The following is an 18,394-nucleotide window of genomic DNA, read 5'->3' on the forward strand; positions in this document are numbered from 1 at the left end:
TATTTGTAATTGTTACGTAATTATAAGCAGGAAGTTTTATATTTTAAAAGACAGATTTAGGTGAAATATTTCAACGAACGACGATGAAACAAGTTGAAGTATGATGCGTTGATTTAAAACCCACAAACAGAAAGTTACGTTCAATGAAGCCAGCATGAATAATTATATCAATGGCCATATAATAAATTTTATTTTATTTCTTTTCACCCATTTTCAAATTTAAACAGTGATGATTTACATTTTTAATGAGAAAAGATTGACTTACTTTGCTCTTTCCCTTTCATAAAATATGGGCTGGTTGATCAGTTATCCTGAAACAAAATTTTCTATATACACTGAAATGATCAGAAATTGACCCCTTTTATAAAAAATGTAAGACTTTATGCTGTTTTCCAATAGGCCGATATTATATGGTATTAGTAAAACCATAAGTAATTAGTAGACTTAGTAATTTCTAAGTCACATCTTAAGTAATAACAGAAAAAATTATAATTTTAAATTCTGTATTTGTTTATTCTTTAAAAAAGTGTTTTACTGCAAATAAACATCAATGACACTTCCACTTGTATGTATTATATCAAAACAATAGCGACGTCAAATCACCCATTCATTGTTTTGCGCTTATTCTTGTGATCGGGCTTAAGCTATTGTAGTTTCTTCCTGATCTTTCTATAAAAAATATTTTCCCCTCGGCAAACGTTTTGAAATTGGTGGTCTGAAACTCATATTAATATACTCCTTAGAAATTCTTTAGCTTACACGTGTGAAATAAGCGAGTAAATAATCAACATTTTCTAGAAGTAAGACGCACCACTTACTGTAATTTTGCTGAGTGTGTTAACATATACCGGACATAATGAACATTTAAAAGGAATAATTTAATTAAATGGCTGAAAATACAATCATGAGAGTTATTTTTGGCTGAGTATTAGCAAAGCCTTATCACTCAGGGGTCTGGCAGATTTAACATTTACCTGTCTTTACACAGGATGTTTAGACAACGAATTTAGCTATTAACTTTAAATGTTATATGAACCTTAATTTTTTTACATTAGCAAAATCGAGTTCTATTATGGTTTATAGAATTTTGTTGACCAAGGAATCCTATCATTAGGAGTGAAGCCTATCATTCAAGAGGATATATTGAGAAATAATTGTACCTATAAAAGATCTTAACAATTTCATCAGATTTAATTTTCATGAGTTCGGTGATAGTGAATGTTCCTCTGTGGAGCGTTCCTCATTTGGGCAAGATAATGTCTAGGATATGTCCATGACCTCCAAACAGTTGAATATCCGAAGAGGTAGGAATCCCTATGACATGATTACAGGGTGATGTTTGGTATGTTTGGGTTATAGTTAGGCTAATGCAGTGTTGCTGACAATCGGATGAACCTCCGTAGCCTGGAAACTCAGCGAAGCCTGTTGCGCATGGTTTTACGTTCTTCGATATTGTAGTAAATTGGTGAGATGCAGACTACCTATAGCGTACAACAAACTCGAGCAATACAAAAAGCCACTTTTAATTAGAAATATAAATAAAGGTTTTCAAGATACAGAACCAAGCAATGGAACATTAAAACTACAAGTTGTTTTATATTTTGTTTCGAAGCTACATTTCAACCCCTATCATTGATCTATGGATACATTGTATAATGTTTACAGACAGAGTAACAGTTTGAAATTTTCTATTGGATTGTTATATTTGAGAACATTTGCAACTAACTAAATATTAGAATATATCCATGATTACTTACCATATGAAGTCATTCAATGATTGCTCTATGACATTATAAATAAATATCCTATGGTATATTTCAACTATACCTTCAATCGGGATGCTCACCAAAGAAAAGTAAAGGGTATGTGGAGAGAAACTTTTAGGTTCATATCTCGTTGCGTCACAATTATTGAAGGAACTCTTGGAGGAAGTGAGCCTCAATACTCGGGCAAGGTCGCGAGAGGAGAGGCACAGCGGTTCCAAGTGCGGGGTCTTCAGATTCCGCTGCCCACGCGCCACGCCCTGCCTTGCCGATGATATCCTCGCGAAAATTTCACACTCGACTGAGAACAATGATGTCAGCAGCAATCATCCGCCGCCGACAGAGCTTCTCAGCATCATCTGACCTTAGCTATCACCCTTGCCGCTACAGTGTTGGCGTTTTTAGTTCGCTTCGAACTATACTTATATTTACATGAATTCATTACGAAAGACAAATTTATGCATAAAAATGCCAAACTTTTTATCGATATCTGAGAATGAAACTTCCAATTACCAAGTAAACCACATCAGTGAAATACATCCTACCGGAGTCCGTGGTGAAAATGTTCCTCATTTATACATTCTGTTTCTTTGGCAGCACTCTTTTCAACATGTGCATTTGCGATTTTCTCCTAAAAATTTTGAGTTTTTTTTTAGAACTTATTGACCTGTCTAGTCCAGGAGCTCGAGATTCAATTTGTATTATATAAGCACACAACCTGGCTTTTCTTGCGATCGATGATGAAATTCTCTCTAAGAAAGAAATCGATTGTCAGTCGTGTTAGTTTTGGTGGAGGTCGAAATAGGATGGTATCAAACGGGTTAAAAACAATATGACACGTTTTCAGATCACAGTTTCTTTTCTTGATACACATAAAACTAACCGTTAGACATGAATATAAATGTTAAATCAGCCTTAACTAACTAAAAAGTGATAACTTTCAGTCTATTTATCCAGTCCTCTGATGATATAACCACTATTTATATGTCTGAAGGTCAGTTTTAAGGGATCGAGCTAGGAAAAATGTGATCTGAGAGAAAAATTATCGTTTCATATTATTAACCCTTTTAATACCCTTCTATTTCGACCTCCAACAAAGTCAGTGCAGCTGATCAATTTCATTGTTAGTAATAATTCGTCTATAGATTTCAAGAAAATGTAGGTTGTGTAAGGTGATTAAGCAGAGCTAATTGGTTCTCGGCTAGTAGACTACTCGGCTTGAAGAAGACATGCAAGGCCAGTAGGAACGCGAGATGCGATAGATGTTGCTCGTTAGCGAACATCTTGTTGTCGTTAGCGAAAATCTTGTTGATCGTTAGCTCTGATTAGTTGAGTATTACACAGATCTCAACTAGAGAACGCTGATCAACTAAACACCAAAGATGATAGTATTCGGTTTGTAGCGGCTTGTAGATGTGGACTAGAATACTTGAATTTCTGGTGAAGTAAGTCTTCCAGTTTGAAGAAATTCATGTTACAATACATATAATACCACAGTGGATAAACCTTACGATTGTTTTTCGCCTGACACTATGACGATGAGTAGCCTAGTAGTCAGGAGTAGCGAGCAGAGCAGGCGGAGAGGGCTGCAGGTTGCCGCGGTCAGTTACCTGAACAGATGCGCGCTGGTCGACCTTGGCAGTGACCGACAGGGCGTGGTCCCGTCAAGGTCGCTAGCTGCAAATCTTCAGCAATTGCGTAACGGGGGTGTGTGGACGTGAGCGGCGGTAACTAAAACTGCGTGCTGTACTTTCAGCTGGGTTGAACGTGTCGTAACTTAACCTCCTGAGTTCCAGAGCCTACATTGGTAATCATGAAACCACACCAAACAGTACGTTACTTGTGTCTCAGAGGATTAATTTTGAGTGTGGTTTTCCAGAATCGAAAGCAGCAATTTATGCTATTGATTCCGATAAAGAGGATATTTTTAGTTTCTTTAGTAGTGGTAGGTTCACACAAACTAAACACTGAGAATGGCCACTAGATGAGACTATCGTTAGCATCACTGCTTTCAACACGTGCGGTAATTTTCTGAAGATCTAGTTTGAAGAAGACAGGCATCAGAATGGTTTATTTAATAATGCTTTTAACCATCCTACCTTTGCGTGCTGTATATTGTGTGTGTATCTGTGTTATATTTTCAACAGTTCTCAAATATACATTGGACAAACATTTAACAAACCCATTAAATAAACATTAAACGGAAGGATGCTCCTTCGTTTGTATCTGGACTACGTTTGTATTTATTTATTATCGATTTTGTTATTGTTATTTTATTATTGCTATTGGTTAATATATAATATAGGTTATTAATAAATACTTTAAAAATTTATATTATTGTTATTAATAGTGTTGGTCTTTGTTATAAGTGGTATTATGTTAACATACTCGCCGTTGTATTATAATAGCCGTCTAAACGTTAAACATTTTACTACGTCGTTATTTATGAACCTAGAGAAGAAACTAAAACTATTTTGTAATGCTTATAACATTTCCAAAACTATCTGCTATAAACATTTTATGTCTGTGTGTCTAAAGGGTCAAAGATATTGAGTAGACTAAATGTAAACCCCTTGAGAATAAATTAATATTATTTCAGTTGTGACAATTGAAATATTATTTACCTACTTCTTCATACTGAGCCGAAAAGACTAATTTAAGATTCTAAAAAGATAATTTATTAGTAAAATGGTGTAGTATTACTGATAAGAAAAAAAAAAAAAACGAATATAATGTAACAGATATTGTCTTTAAATACTGTTTTACTTATTCCTCATAATTAAATATCTGAATAAAATAATAAAATGATATTTTTTTAACATTGTATCTTCTCAAACTTATCTATTTTAGCAATATCCAATGGTAAGTAGAGAGGCTTCTTGGTGAAACCATGTCTTTGTTGATTGATTGAAAAAGTATAAAGAATTTGCAAAACATACAAAATTGAAAGAAATATTGATTTTTTAAAGCAATTTTTGTTGCGAATGTCGAGTTCAGCCCAAATATCTTTCCACTTAGTGCAGAGTCTGAAATCTAACGTTGTGACAGACTTAACTCCTGGAATCAAAATCCGTCTCAAGAGATCCAAAACAGTCAGCGACGAAGAAACTAAAAATCTATACATCTTTTCGAAAGCAGAGATACCTAGGGCAAAATTCACGGCGTAGCAACCGAGTTTTCTACATAATATGATATATTATAACGTAGATCACTAGCCAAATAAGTTCATCCACCACGGACAGGACGATAGACCTTGTCGTAAGGACCTACCCCGCAGACTCTAGACTGCATTCCTGCCACCTTCTTTCTTCTGGCAGTCGGATTATAGTTTTACAAAATTTTTGCCACTTTAATGTAGATGAGACATTGCAATTCTAGCTTCTAGCCAATGTGGCCTCGAGGAAAAGCTAGAAACATTCAGTGTAGTGTAGCAAGTGCAACTTGTCGATGTGAGGAGTGATGCACGAAGTTCGTGCTGGCGACGGACTCTGTGATTGGCTAATAAAGTGAGTCAACGCCCGAAACCATGAGCAAGTTCAGTTCTAAGATATGGATCGGTCGATGGCCGCAGGAGTCGCGCGGGTACCCTGTAGTTTACATTCCAGACTAATTTAATAAACGAGCCGCACGACGACGAAGTGCACGCAACCCAAGGTCATACGGGCAACTAACAAACGTTGCGTGTTCTTGTCCTTATCTGTCAACATAACCTCTATGGGATTTGGCAAACACGAAGCGGGCATAACCTAAAATTGGTTGCAAAATGAGTTTGTTAATGGCAGACACAGAGTGCAACATTGTTATTGGTAATCCCCCGTATATCAAAGACTGCAGAAAAGACATGCAAAATGGACGAACACATTAAAGTATTGCGATACGTGAATATGTATTGTTTCAGATATTTTCTTTAAAAGTAGGTCTATTGCAACAAATTCAGATCATAAAGGCCTAAAAGTCTAATAGCTCACGGAATCTACAACTGTTTTATTTAATCTTTATAGGTGTGAAAGGTTGCACATCAGATTGCCATAATGGTAGTATGTAGCACTGTAACTTTTAATTTCCTGATATATTTCTCTAGAGACCTTGTATAAAATGGCAGCAATATTGGGTACCAACTTGCCTGTCTGAATACCTTCAGGCACGTGACCTAGACATTATTCCTTAATTTTCCACCGTTTATTCTGAGTTGATTTTTCGTTATTCTCATACAATCGCGATGGCAATATCCTTTTCACGTGATATTAAATTACAGGCAATAAAAGTAACTAGTAATATTTACAAATAATGTACTATTGTATATGTGTTTTTATGTAACAAAGTAAAATTATCTGAGTAATTAAAAATAACTTGCAATGAAATACCTAAATATGTGTATTACAGCAATTTCTTTAAGTGCAAGCTTTTGATTGTTCAGAGAATAGACTTAGCATCCATATGGAGATTTTTGGAAGACATTTTGTTTGGTAAAGCTACATAGTACTGTTTAAAACATACATAGACAGCACTACGATACCAAATGTTCGGTTCAGAGTTTTAACCAATTTAAAATCTTATTATAATTACCTTATTTTTATAAATCAGATTAAGAATATTGAGCATTTTTTGTTATTGTTAGAATTTACCCAATATCACATGTGTATACTGGTTTCCTGTAATGTATTTACAGAGCATGTAATTTCAATGCTTCGAAGTGGCAGCATATTTTTAACATTGGATGCAATATCTGCTCATAGACATAATCAAAGATACAAACTCTCACTTAGTAATAGTGTTGTACAGTCGACTCTCGATAACTCGAATTTCAAGGGAACGGCTGTTTTATTCGAGTTACGTATAGTTCGACTTAAGAATAGTTCGAGTTATAGAGGTAATATTTCACTAAATTCGACCTACAGAGGTAATTCGACTTACAGAGGTAAACAAAATAAAATTCGAGTTATAGAGGTACAAATAAACTATGTTTTTTATTCCCTACATCCTTTACAAAACTAATGTATGTACTGTAACTACATACATCATTTGTACTTAGGCTACTGTCACACTGCAATGTATGCCTACAATTCATACGTACATACAATTCAAATTTGAAAATAATCCGTAATCTTCTTCTGCCTAAGGCTATTTTCAGAATTTAAGTCTATAATGTTCTCAATAACAACAACAGCAGAGAACACGTTGTCTGGTACGTCACTTGATTGTTCTAAGTAGCTACGTAAAGTGTTCACTGCGGCCTTGGCTTCCTTGGTTGTGATGTCCGGTGGCTGCTCCATGCCGTTGTCATTATCATCATCAGAGAGGACGTCTTCACTTGCTACAGTTGCGATGATGTCTTGGTCCGTAGACTGAAACACCCTCGTCGACATTTGCAAAATCATCAAAGTCTAAATTCGGGAGCTCGTTATTTATCACGGTCCACTCAGCTTCAGCGTTGGGAAGTCTCGGTTCTAGTTCATGGTCATTGTCACTTGGAACATCTTGGTCCCTATCTATTGCAAACCCGTACGACTTAAAACAATTGACAACAGTTTGCTTTGTTACACTTTTTCCAGCACTTGTCAATCAACCGCATGGCTTGTAACAGGTTGATTAAACACTCCTTTCCGTCTTCAATATCAGCCACAAATCTTCTTACAACTTCAGTTCTGTAAAGAACTTTAAAATTCTTAATGCCCTGATACAGAGGTTGTAATTTTGATGTCGTATTTGCTGGTAAAAAACTGGACCTTTACCCATTTGAGCTCAGGAATAGTGTTGTGAGCACTGCATTTGTCAATAAATAAAATAATTTTTCGCTTCCCTTTGCCCATTTGCTTATCTAACTTAAGTAACCAATCTGCAAACAACTCCGCATTCATCCATGCTTTCCTGTTTGCTGTGTAGTCAACAGGTAATGACTTTACTCCAGCAAAGCATCGAGGTTTTTTTGATTTCCCTATCACTAGAGGTTTTAACATATTCGTACCTGTCATGTTTGACGCAAGCAAAAGAGTAATTCGTTCTTTGCTGTGTTTGCCCCCGCTGACATTTTTCCTCTTTAAACTCGTAAGTCTTATCAGGGAGACACTTAAAGACCAGAGCAGTTTCGTCAGCATTGAATACGTTTTTGGGGTCATAATCTTTAATGAGATCTGGTAATGAAGCCTTCCAATCAACTACTATGTCATCGTCTACAGCTCCACTTTCTCCACAAACTTTCTTAAAAGAAATGTTGTGCCTTTTTTTAAAATTTTCAAGCCACCCATTGCTGGCTTTAAACTCTATGTGGCCCAAAAATCTAGCAAAGTGCTCAGCTTTTTCTCTTATCAATGGGCCGCCTAGAGTAATATTTTTTTCTCTGCACTGTTTAAACCATTTAATCATGCACTCTTCTACATCTTTAAATTCAGCATTTCTTTTCCTTTTACATTTTAAGTTACCTTCGATAGCCCTTTGTTGAATTTCTTCTTTGTTTTTCAAGATCGTTGACAGCGTGCTGCAAGGAATGTTGAAGTCTGCGGCAATGTCTTCTTTTACCTCTTCCCTTCACCCACTAACTTTATTATCTTCAACTTGTCCCCTATATATTCAAAGTTTTCACTTTTCTAGTGCTCATGTTGTCGTCACTCATACTGTACTGTAGTCACTCACATTCACTAAACGCAAAACAGGGTTAGACCGGGAACGAGAACGTGCCACTCTATTGACTAAATGCGTGGGAACTGACTGCACACGGCACTGACGTTTGGTAGACAGTTGGATAATTCAGCGACATGTCCAGACCTGTTCGGCTAGGTCTATGACCTAACACAGGTTCGCTGTAAACACAGCACAGCTTCGAATTAGCGAGGGTTGATCTGAACATTTCGAGTTGTAGAGGTAATGTATTTAAAGACTTTGACTTATCTACTGAACTTCGAGTTATAGAGGTCATTTTTTCTATCACTTCGAGTTATTGAGGTAAAATTCGGGTGCAAAATTAATTCGAGTTACGCATGGTTTTTTTCTCGACTTAGGCAGGTTTTCTCAAGGGAACAGAAAAAAATTCGAGTTATCAAAGAATTCGACTTATTGAGGTTCGAGTTATCGAGAGTCGACTGTATCTGATTATCCCCCCCCCCCCCCCACCCCCCCCCCCCCCCACCCCCCCCCCCCCCCACCCCCCCCCCCCCCCACCCCCCCCCCCCCCCACCCCCCCCCCCCCCCACCCACACATTGTGTATCTATTTAACTATCGTATAACTCCATGACTGCCAACGTCTCATGCTACTTCACATTAGGTTTTCCTCGCTGTCTACTGAGAATCCATCATTGTAAAAGCTAATAAAAAGCTGAAAACAATCAAGGATTATGAATGACGAACCAGTGAATAACTCACAAACCTTGACCGGATGAGGATCTACGCCATAGGTGTCCAGCGTGCAAGCCTTGCGGAGGAAGTTGCTCTCTGTCGTCACAGGACTCTGACCCTTCAGCTGTGTCTGATGCAGCTCCATCATCTTCTCCTCCACCAGTTGTGTCTGTTTCAGAAGGATCTTCATCTCGCTCACATAATTTTCTACATGTTCTTCAGGGTCTGTAGTCGCCTAGCTCGGCTGTATACAAAAATTGAATTAAATCACGCTCTGGCCTTTAAAATATGTATGATATTCAATTTTCTCATTCACCAGCTTTATCTTCTTGAAGTGACTAATTCCCCATATACTTTTTAAGGATTCTAGATTTTGATTCACACCTCTTTGGCTATGATTTTTTGGCTTCATTATATGTAGGGCAAAGTTTGATTTACTTGTCTATACTTAACGACATCCTAAATTTTAAGGCTTTGTACACACAAATATTTTGTTACCATTAGTAAAGATATCAGATTGAACGTCTTGTTATTCTGTACTCCAGTTTCTTTATGCTACATAACAGCAATCAGATAATACACAACAGTTGGAATTTCCAGTAAACAATTACTAATCAAGGCCACCAGAGTAATATTTCAGCCATGATTGTACGGTTACGACCTATACATGTTGATATCGCAGCAATACAACTGTTACAATTTTACAGCTAGCCATAAAGTGAGACTTTCTTTAGTTTCTAACTTAGGCTTAAAATCATCCACCAGTATGATATACTCTTGTTCTAAAGAGACAGCAACTCTTCCTTTTCTCTCAGTTCATTCATAAAACTTGATGATAAATTGAATTTAAGAAAAAGGTGATGGTTTGATAACATAAAAAAGTAGAATAACAGTGAATCTTCATACAAAAATCTTGTGTACGATTTAAAAAAAAGTCATATAGTATATTAGAGACTCCATAGTACCTTGTATGATATAAGCCCTAGAAGAGCTGCTTCACTAGATGTGCAGTAGAGCCGCCCATGCAGAAGGTCCCTCTTGAGCTGCAGGTAGATCTGATACCGGGTTGATCTCCTCTTTCAGTCTGAAAGGATCCGGAGGGTAGAATTTTACCCGGAAACTAAACAGGATTGGTCCATGTCTGCAACGATCATCAGGCATGATGATAACGGTAGACTGCATAGACATTTCAAAATTACAGTACTTTTTGTAAGAATGAGCACAGATATACTTTTACTCACAATTCTTTACCACGTAACTTACCATTATTTCATTATTATTAACACAAATTACTATAAAGATTTTGAAAGATTTATCATATCACTGATATTATTAGATCTTCAATCTTCAACACAACAAACAAATCAAAAGTACCTACTTATTTTGTACTATTCTATAGAATGTTGGATATTGAACGTTTGATATGAAAGTAGGTTTCCCCATAAATTATTTTAAAGATTACTTACTACCTTCATTGCAGTACAAGACATGAACAGATTTCAGAACAGCCCGAATACTAGTAAGATAATTATGTTACAATCAATTCATTAATGAGTCTCACAAAAATCTCATTTCAATCATATTACCAAATTTCTGAAAATCAAAAAGTGAAAGAACTTACTACTTAAAAAAAATTATTCCATTAAAAAGATCTTTAAACATCCTTTAAATGTCCATTTTTACAGCTATCAAGAGGACTAACTTTGTCAATTATAATCTTTGCAATGTTTATGTGCAATCCAAATAATTCTTAAATTTAAAAATGTTATTTTTAACTCACAAATTTTTTATTATATTTCGTAATTTGCAGATTGAACAAATCTTAAATATTATGATAAATTATAATTACATCCCATACAAATACTTTATAACAACTATCCTTATTATTTTTATGGGACTAACTTTTTCATGTACTCAAAATAAAATATCCAAATAAAAAATTACCAGTACTGTATATTTGTAAGAAAACCATTCCTCAAAGGGTGGCGAGGGTGGGAGGAGGTTTTTCTCATCCTTTCTCTCACCATTTCAAAATTAAATTTGTAAGTATTCCTATAAGAAAATTACATTGGTATTTTATTTTTTCATTGTATTATTTTCAAAGGACATTGGCCTTTTAAGACGAAACTAAGAAATTGGTACAAAATAATTTATTTAATTCGGGCAAAACATATACTTATACATATACAACAGGATAATGATTACTTTACACACTACTTTAACACAACGCTATGCAAACACCAAAGTTCAGTTGAGAAGGGTTATAATGTCAATAAACTGTCATGGTAATGGTTATTGACACTAGAACAGCGCAACTTGAGGGCTCTCACCTTTCACCTGCTTCAGCACCAACTTTGCCGGATCCAGCCAATTGCTGCAACACAAATTTGTATTTAAAAATTTTTATAAAAAGCACATTGAAATCTAAATTATTAAAACTACCACAAGAATGAAACACATTGTCTTAAATATTAAGATTAAACTCTTTAAAAAAAATTAGATATAGGGGAATTATTTAATAAATCCTTGTTAAGTCTCTGGAAATCTAAAAATGCTAATTTTGAGAACCTTGCTTGGTGGTATGGTAAAAAAAGGAAATCAAGTATAATCACTCATTAGAATTTAAATGTGTTAGTTCATATAAGTTTTGATTAGTAAATAAGTTTTATTATAATTTATTGTTTTGTATTTTTCAACAGAAACTGTTCTTGCACAAAATAAATATTAAAAAGAATGTTTTGATAATAAGTTGGCAGATTTTTTTATAAGTTATAACTGTAAACCAAGTAATAAACCCAATAACATAATTTTGGTCTTAAAACCAGTTTTATTTAATCTAATTTCATAAATTATTTATTTATAAATGTATATTATTAAATAAATGGAATCTATTAATGCTGAACAAAAAGTGTTTTGTCCACTGTTATAGCCACTATTTCAATAAAAGTCGATGGACTTGTTTTTTTTTTCTTCTCAGACAAACAAGACATTTTAAAATAATGGGCATGGATACCATTACAGAAAACTCCCCATCTCTCAATCCCTGTTTAATCTTAAACCTGTAATGATGTCCAAAACACAGACATAAGTGATTTTTACAATCCAATATTTTCTAATCTCAAATCAAATCAATTAAAAATTATATTAAAACAGATTAATTCACACAATAATAAAAATAAACTGCTGACCACTATAGAAACTTAGACAAGTCTAAATAAAATTGTCACCCAGTATATTTATTCACTGTATTTCATTTTAATTAAAAATTATCAAAAATAAGGATAGCTTTTGAAATCAAACTAAATTAATTAAATATTGATAGGCAGTGACGACAAGCAATGAAGAAGTAAAGAGCAAGAGCGCAATTTCCTGTTGTATTGAGTCAAAGGACACAACCATCAGACTATGAAATAACAAGGTATCGCATTGTTACTGCTCAGATTGCTAACTGATGCACATCGTGTCACCAATAATAGTGCTTGGAAGGCTCCACACATAAGCTAGATTAAATACTGATAGACAATGACAACAAGCAATGAAGAAGAAGAGAGCTAGAGCGTAATTTCCTGTTGTATTGAGTCAAAGGACACAACCATCAGACTGTGAAATAACAAGGTATCATATTGTTTCCTACTTAGATTGCTAACTGATGCACATCGTGTCACCAATAATAGTGCTTGGAAGGTTGCACACATACACTAGATTAAATATTGATAGACAATGACAACAAGCAATGAAGAAGAAGAGAGCTAGAACGTAATTTCCTGTTGTATTGAGTCAAAGGACACAACCATCAGAACTATGAAATAACAAGGTATAGCATTGTTTCTGCTCAGATTGCTAACTGATGCACATCGTGTCACCAATAATAGTGCTTGGAAGGCTCCACACATAATGCTAGATTAAATACTGATAGACAATGACAACAAGCAATGAAGAAGAAGAGAGCTAGAGCGTAATTTCCTGTTGTATTGAGTCAAAGGACACAACCATCATACTGTGAAATAACAAGGTATCATATTGTTCCTACTTAGATTGCTAACTGATGCACATCGTGTCACCAATAATAGTGCTTGGAAGGTTGCACACATACACTAGATTAAATATTGATAGACAATGACAACAAGCAATGAAGAAGAAGAGAGCTAGAACGTAATTTCCTGTTGTATTGAGTCAAAGGACACAACCATCAGACTATGAAATAACAAGGTATAGCATTGTTTCTGCTCAGTATTGCTAACTGATGCACATCGTGTCACCAATAATAGTGCTTGGAAGGCTCCACACATAAGCTAGATTAAATACTGATAGACAATGACAACAAGCAATGAAGAAGAAGAGAACTAGAGCGTAATTTCCTGTTGTATTGAGTCAAAGGACACAACCATCAGACTGTGAAATAACAAGGTATCATATTGTTCCTACTTAGATTGCTAACTGATGCACATCGTGTCACCAATAATAGTGCTTGAGAAGGTTTGCACACATACATAGATTAAATATTGATAGACAATGACAACAAGCAATGAAGAAGAAGAGAGCTAGAACGTAATTTCCTGTTGTAATTGAGTCAAAGGACACAACCATCAGACTATGAAATAACAAGGTATATATAGCATTGTTTCTGCTCAGATTGCTAACTGATGCACATCGTGTCACCAATAATAGTGCTTGGAAGGCTCCACACAGATAAGTTAGATTAAATTTACTGATAGACAATGACAATACAAGCAATGAAGAAGAAGAGAGCTAGAGCGTAATTTCCTGTTGTATTTGAGTCAAAGGACACAACCGTTCAGGATGGCTGTGAAATAACAAGGTATCATATTGTTCCTGCTTAGATTGCTAACTGGATGCGCATCGTGTCACCAATAATAGTGCTTGGAAGGCTCCACACATAAGCTAGATTAAATATTGATAGACAATGACGACAAGCAATAAAGAAGAAGAGAGCTAGAGCGTAATTTCCTGTTGTATTGAGTCAAGGACACAACCATCAGACTGTGAAATAACAAAGGTATCATATTGTTCCTACTTAGATTGCTAACTGATGCACATCGTGTCACCAATAATAGTGCTTGGAAGGTTGCACACATACACTAGATTAAATATTGATAGACAATGACAACAAGCAATGAAGAAGAAGAGAGCTAGAACATAATTTCCTGTTGTATTGAGTCAAAGGACACAACCATCAGGACTATGAAATAACAAGGTATAGCATTGTTTCTGCTCAGATTGCTAACTGATGCACATCGTGTCACCAATAATAGTGCTTGGAAGGCTCCACACATAAGCTAGATTAAATACTGATAGACAATGACAACAAGCAATGAAGAAGAAGAGAGCTAGAGCGTAATTTCCTGTTGTATTGAGTCAAAGGACACAACCATCAGGCTGTGAAATAACAAGGTATCATATTGTTCCTGCTTAGATTGCTAACTGATGCGCATCGTGTCACCAATAATAGTGCTTGGAAGGCTCCACACATAAGCTAGATTAAATATTGATAGACAATGACGACAAGCAATAAAGAAGAAGAGAGCTAGAGCGTAATTTCCTGTTGTATTGAGTCAAAGGACACAACCATCAGACTGTGAAATAACAAGGTATCATATTGTTCCTGCTTAGATTGCTAACTGATGCGCATCGTGTCACCAATAATAGTTCTTGGAAGGTTGCATACATGAACAAGAGGAAAGACAGTTCACTTTCAGAAAGACATTGTTTTGTTAACATTTTTTAATTATATTTTGTATTTCTCATTTATTATTTCATTCATAATATGAGTTCCTGCTTTAATTATATATATATATATATATATATATATATATATATATATATATATATATAATAAATACAAAATAATAATAGAAAGCTTTAAGAGAAAGTTTTCCTTTTCAGTACCAAACACCTTTAAATTCACCATTTTCTAAACCATAACATTGTAGAATATCTTGAGTTTTTTAGGTCCTTATTATTTCAATTTTACTTCTACACAAATTTAAAATGCCTTTTTTTAACCATTTAATCAATTATTAATGATTTTACTTCATACAAATTATAGGAGCAGTTATTTCAGAAAATGTTTATCTTTAGTAAAATCGTGGTTGGTTATATGGATTAAATGCTCCATTTACACACAATTTGGTTAAAACCAAGCCTAGTTAAGTTTATTATTGATAATGGATGATTTGAAAAGATAACAGTTTTACAGACATTTGCCATTGTTATATGTTACAACAGAAAACACAACACAATTTGTGTGACATATTTATGTTGTCATAACAATAACGACTGAAAATGACTGCAATCTTGTTAATCTTCAAAATCAAGTATACCATCATTACCATAAATTCTCATTTACGATGATGGCTAATTATTATTACGCACTGGGATTTAAGACAAATCACTCTTTTTAATTTAAATTGGTTTTAAAATTGATATTACCATTAGAAACCAAACCTACACTATTTTAAATCACCATAATAGTTTTCCTAATACCCGAATGTTTGGAGAAGTAAAGTCATCCTACAACTTCAAGTTTGTATGTGCAACCAAACATTAAAATAGAAACATTGGCTTACTAAGGAAGATATTATAATATGTATTACAAATCACTCCTGCAGATGAAACGACTCTTGAAACGTGAGAAGAATATTTTATTCAGACATCTGCTTATTGCTCTGTACACAATGGAATACAATGGAATACACATTGAGGAGATTGTGCTTGTCAAAGCACATCTGAGTTCTATAGTTCTTATCTGACTATTGTTCTGTACACAATGAAATATGTTGAGGAGATTGTGCTTGTCAAAGAAAAAGTAAGCTCTATAATTCTTAGTTGACTATTGTTCTGTACCCAGTGAAAAATGTTAAGGAGATTGTGCTTGTCAAAGCACATCTAAGCTCTATAGCTCTTATCTGCTATTTCTTATAGTTTCTTATGTGCTATTTACAGGTCTAGAGTCAGTTAAAATTAGTATTCAACTCATTTATTTAAAATTTTTTTCAATATTTGGCAGGATTTTAATTTGGATTTAATATAAAAAAATTTAATTGAAATGGTAGAATACTGAAACAAGTAACTAAATTATATATGTCTGATATTGTGGTAATAGCAAAACACAATCTTTTATTACGTAAAGGCAGGGACTGGTTCATTTTCTGGAACTTTGTATTGCTTTTTTTTTAAAGGCAGTGCTCATGCATGTTGTGACTATAATACTTTTTTTTATATATTTAAAGTGAAATCAGTAGTTATATCATATTGCATTTACCATATGGTGTACATAGAAGTATTGCATTGTCATATGAGAATAGGTCTGAGTGTTGCAATAACATAAGAGAATATGTGACTGTTGCACTGCCACTTCATTATAGATGTGAGTGCTACATTGCCATCTGAGAATGGATATGAGTGTTGTATTGTCATATAAAAATAAATGTTAGTATTATCTTACCAAATAAGTATAGAATACACGTGAGAATTGACTTGTCGTATAAGAATAGGTGTTAGTGTTACATTGGCATTTTTTATAAGAATAGATATGTGTTGCATTGCCATGTGAGAAAAGAAGATACAAGAGTTAAGGATTAAGTACTAAATACAAGTAACATTTGGTTCCTGATCAAACGTAGGTCAGTGTTTTTGGTGGGTACAAGGGCTTATTAAGGAAGTTCACACAGAGGAAGTGAGGAAGTGATGTATGGTGATTACGGACACTCAAGGCCTGGGGACTAAATAATCAGGAGCATGTCTGAACAGGTCCTTCTGGTGTAACATGATCCCCAGAGCCAATGCCACTCTCTCACAGAGTTCTAGTTTATTTTGAGTCACTAACTGTGAAGATATAACGGCTTTTTCCTAATTAGATAAATAAAAACAGAACACCACGAAAAGTGTTTGAAATTTAAGCTGTTATTTTAGTGTTCAGTCTTGTCAACGGATATTTATAAGACAGCTACTGTTTATTGACATATCAAAGGCAAGACTTCCTATTCAATGAGGTGATGTAAATATGGAAAAAATCAATCGTTCTGAGCCAACTCATTTCTTTCTAATATCTATACACTCGACCCACAGCTCTGTTGCTAAGCACTACTTTAATTTTAGTATTATTAATTATTTGTTTATATTATATTACCATCTTGTTAACAATTTTAATCGTATATAATATAGACATGCAGCTTAAGAGTGCTAACATGAGTAGAGCTAATTCTGAAACCTGAAGCTAAACTAACCATGACTCAATCAATTAATATCCAATAATAAAATCTAATACGACTTCTCTACCTACTGTGTAAAAATGCATCTTCTAGCATGTTGAATGAAAAGAAAATTTAATGGATGACTGTCATTCATGAATTTCATGGTCCTTTAACGCAGTCAAGCTTGAAGGTTACGATTCACATTTGAGGTTTGTAATACTCTTATCACCGAGTGCTGAAGGAAAGTGGTAATCTCATTTGTGCAAAACAATTGTCTCCCGTTAACACTTACCGTAGACGATAAGTAAAACATTGTTTCAAAACTTTAAACAATCCTTAACCCTGCTATTTTTTTTGTATTTCTTAAGGTTTCAAGACTGTATATGTTCAATATTTTGAAAGGGAATAGTTTCATATCAGCCATTAAGTAAACATTATAAAATGTTTCAATTCTCTAATCATTAATATAATGTTTGTCATCATATGTTTTTTTATATCTCATAAGGTTTCAAAATAGCAGTGGTTCAGAGTTTTGATAAGTATAAGAAAGCATCAATGCAATTAAATAAGATAACTACCATAATTCTTTGATTAAGTTAATTATTGACCATGAATTATTTGAAAGGATAATAGGATGTCATATATTTGCAAATGTTACCTGTTACAAAAATAGAACACGAGGATAGGAACTTTTGAGGATTGAAATCTATTGCAGTCTTTTACCTTCGCTGGTGTGTAAAACAATGTGTTTGTGTACTGTGTTATGTGTTGTGTACTGTGTTATGTGTTGTGTACCAGGCAGTGACATTGTTAGGGTTCATTCTCTACGGTCGAGACACACTGTGTTTGTGTGTACTGTGTTATGTGTTGTGTACCAGGCAGTGACATTGTTAGGGTTCATTCTCTACGGTCGAGACACACTGTGTTTGTGTACTGTGTTATGTGTTGTGTACTGTGTTATGTGTTGTGTACCAGGCATGTGACAATTGTTAGGGTTCATTCTCTACGGTCGAGACACCACTGTGTTTGTGTACTGTGTTATGTGTTGTTGTACTGTGTTATGTGTTGTGTACCAGGCAGTGACATTG

At 34.6% G+C, this 18,394-nt stretch overlaps 1 long non-coding RNA gene across 1 annotated transcript; it reads right to left on the reverse strand.

Annotated features, from left to right (window-relative positions):
- Nucleotides 1–9,024: 9,024 nt before the first annotated feature.
- On the reverse strand, nucleotides 9,025–11,483 carry LOC124353379. The gene is made up of 3 exons (XR_006921593.1): nucleotides 11,424–11,483; nucleotides 10,059–10,234; nucleotides 9,025–9,337 (listed from the first exon to the last, which is right to left on the reverse strand). It is a non-coding gene; the product is annotated as an uncharacterized LOC124353379 (long non-coding RNA).
- Nucleotides 11,484–18,394: the final 6,911 nt, after the last annotated feature.

Source organism: Homalodisca vitripennis, chromosome 2, assembly GCF_021130785.1.
Source record: "Homalodisca vitripennis isolate AUS2020 chromosome 2, UT_GWSS_2.1, whole genome shotgun sequence".
NCBI lineage: Eukaryota > Metazoa > Arthropoda > Insecta > Hemiptera > Cicadellidae > Homalodisca > Homalodisca vitripennis.